The 3,017-nt window shown below is 39.7% G+C and overlaps 1 pseudogene; it reads left to right on the top strand.

Moving 5' to 3' along the window:
* Nucleotides 1-917: 917 nt before the first annotated feature.
* LOC105826132 lies at nucleotides 918-1,724 on the top strand (annotated as a pseudogene).
* The last annotated feature ends 1,293 nt before the right edge of the window (nucleotides 1,725-3,017 follow it).

Below are 3,017 nucleotides of genomic sequence, written 5' to 3'. Positions count from 1 at the left end.
ATTAAGTACTTTTGGTGTAATAATAGTATTATGGTTATGCTTTTAAAAGATCCTTTATTTTCTAGAGATAAGATAATATTTATAGATTTCAGAAGCCTGATAATTGCTTCAAAATAATACAAGAGGGGGTATGCAAGTAGTGATGTAGAAGCAACAAGATTGGTCATGAGCTAATAATTCCTGGAGCTGGGTGTTGAATTCATTGGGCTTCATTTCATTTTATAGTTTTCAAATATGTTTGAAATTTTCCATAATAAATTTTTTAAAAGGTAAGATTTGGTTTGCAAGAATAGGATTTTCTTCCATATACTGTATTTTAGATGGCTTTGGTTACAGTTTCTTGATCTGAGTTTAGTTAATTTCAGGGAACCATGAGGATTATTAAACCAGATCTAAGCAAAATTGGACTAAGTGATCCACCAAAAAACTAGGGTTGGGTAGAACACAAGATGACACTGGTTGGGTGTGGTGGCTCACGCCTGTAACCTAGTACTCTGGGAGGCCCAGGTGGGAGGACTACTTTGAGGCCAAGAGTTCAAGACCAGCCTGAGCAACATAGCGAGACCCCCATCTCTACAAAAAATAGAAAAATTAGCTGGACTTGGTGGCATGGGCCTGTAGTCCCAGCTACTCAGGAGGCTGAGACAGGAGGATCACTGGAGCCCAGGAGTTTGAGGCTATAGTGAGCTGTGATCACGCCACTGCACTCTATCCCTGGCAACAGAGCAAGATCCTGTCTTTAAAAAAAAGAACACAAGGTAATAACACTTGAGGCCATAGAAGGTGGGCTTTTCTGGCTAGTTAAGCTAACTCAGCTGCTCTGGAGGATTCCTGTGAGGTGAGAAACCCCACACAGCATAGCTGGATGAAGCCCCCAACCCCCAGGATGGTATTGCTAAGGTATCTCTGATGAAACTATGACCAGGTGGGTATGTGTTACTACCACACACAACAAGAGACCCTTGCTTGCAACATCATGGCAGGACAGGAAGAAAGAATCCTTTGAGGGAACAAGCCAAAACCTACCGAAGCATAAACAAGTTAAAACCAACAGGCTCTCCCTAAAAATGATGCACCCCAAGCAAAACATAAAAAGAAAAAAAGAGTACTTAAATGAAGATGTGAATGGATTCACGGAATACCTAAGACAGAACTCACAGATGGTTCACAATGGGGAGATTACAGCAACAGACATTCAGGAAGTAAGGGAAGAAATTGCAGTTGCTTTGAAGAAAGACAGTCGAAGGGAAGGAAGACGATTAAAAAGACAAGCAGCAAAGAAAAATGCAACGTTAATGTTTCCATTGTAGAAAAGCTGGTCATGGAATTGCAGATTGCCCAGCCACCCTTGAAAATCAGGATATAGGCACTGGAATATGTTACCGGTGTGGATCCACAGAGCATGAAATAAACAAGTGTAAGGCCAAAGTAGACACAGCTGTTGGTGAATTTCCTTTTGCAAAATGTTTTCTTTGTGGGGAAATGGGACACCTGTCTAGCTCTTGTCCTGATAATCCCAAAGGACTCTATGCTGATGGTGGTGGTTGCTAACTTTGTGGCTCTGCGGAACATTTTAAGAAAGATTGCCCTGAAAGTCAGAATTCAGATGGAATGGTCACAGTTGGTCACTGGGCAAGGGGAATGAGTACAGACTATGAAGAGTTTTGGATGCACCTAAACCACAGAAACTCAAAACAAAGATACTTCAAATTGTTAATTTTTGATAATGACTAGCACTATTGTTAGTTAGCACTGCATTGTTACTTTCTAAACTGGGCCTACTTCACTCATACGAGCTAGATTTCCTTGGAGCCAACCCTATTATTACAGATATCAGTATGTTCTGGGGGGGGTCAAAAACAGTTTTCTGCATTCTGTCCATCAAAGAGTACTTCTGCCACTGTTTGGAGAAAATCACTGAAGAAAAAAGAATGAGATGATTAAATTGGATTTTCTAAAAGAATATATTTTTAACAGAACTTAGACATATCTAAGGGGTTATATACCTGATCGTAACAATCATCTTTTTTAAAAGCAAAAGTATGCATAAATGTAAACCACCCCTAACAAAGGGTACTGCTTATTTTTCGGAATGAATTTTTGGTTATATTGTTTTCTTGGTTCAAAGTATCAATTTATTATTACAGTAGAAATTTATAAGTTGCCACAAAGTCTGTATTTTTTTAAATATTGAATAAAAACACACTTGCTATTTAAAAAAAGATAACACTTGAAATGCAAAATATGACAGGAGTAGATCTTCAAATTGCTACCTATTAAAGGTTTTGAAAGATCAAAATTTAACATAAAGGACGACACGAAACTAATTGGCAGGTGCATAAGAAGTACGCTGACTGTCCAAAGCCCTGGGTAAGAAAAATGACTCCATCTACTCTTCTGTCCTAAGACAGACTGGAGATTCGATGCCAAAGAAAAAAGTCATGCAGGTATAAAATGACCAAACCTGAACGTGGAATATTTGTTCCTAACGAAAGAAAGGAGTAAGTGCACTAAAACAGTGTTATGGTATTGCAGATTTAGGGGTACAGTCACTCAGATCTCCACAACCTACCTCTGTCGTCTTCTCTTCCCCTTTGTTCAATTCCGTTTCCTTCCTCCCACAAATCTGAAGTGCCTTAAAGGTTGGAAAGACCCTGAGACAACGGGGGAAGAGGAAGAGGTAAGATAAAATGTTTGGAGGAAAAGGATTAAACACTATTTTCCCCTCCCACTGAATGCTGAATTGAAGAAATGGTGTAAACTGGACTTGATAACCTGCACCTGCTTATTCGTGCAAGGTAAACAACGCGCAGAACTTGCAGGACAAGTTGTTTAGACGCCTTTGCACGGCAACGACCAGGCTGCTCAACTGCGGGGCCTCTGCTTTCTTTCGCGGATCTCGTTCTCAGCAATCCCCAAAGCACTAGATTTTTTTAAACAGGTACATACACAAAAAAAATGAAAACGATCGGCATTTTAACAAATGTTTAAGAGCAAGGCCATGCAAAGGCACAGGA

This window comes from Propithecus coquereli, unplaced genomic scaffold, assembly GCF_000956105.1.
Source record: "Propithecus coquereli isolate 6110/MARCELLA unplaced genomic scaffold, Pcoq_1.0 Scaffold856, whole genome shotgun sequence".
In the NCBI taxonomy this organism is placed as follows: domain Eukaryota; kingdom Metazoa; phylum Chordata; class Mammalia; order Primates; family Indriidae; genus Propithecus; species Propithecus coquereli.
The sequence above is the reverse complement of the archived record's forward strand: the minus strand, read 5'-3'. Positions and strand labels throughout refer to the sequence as shown.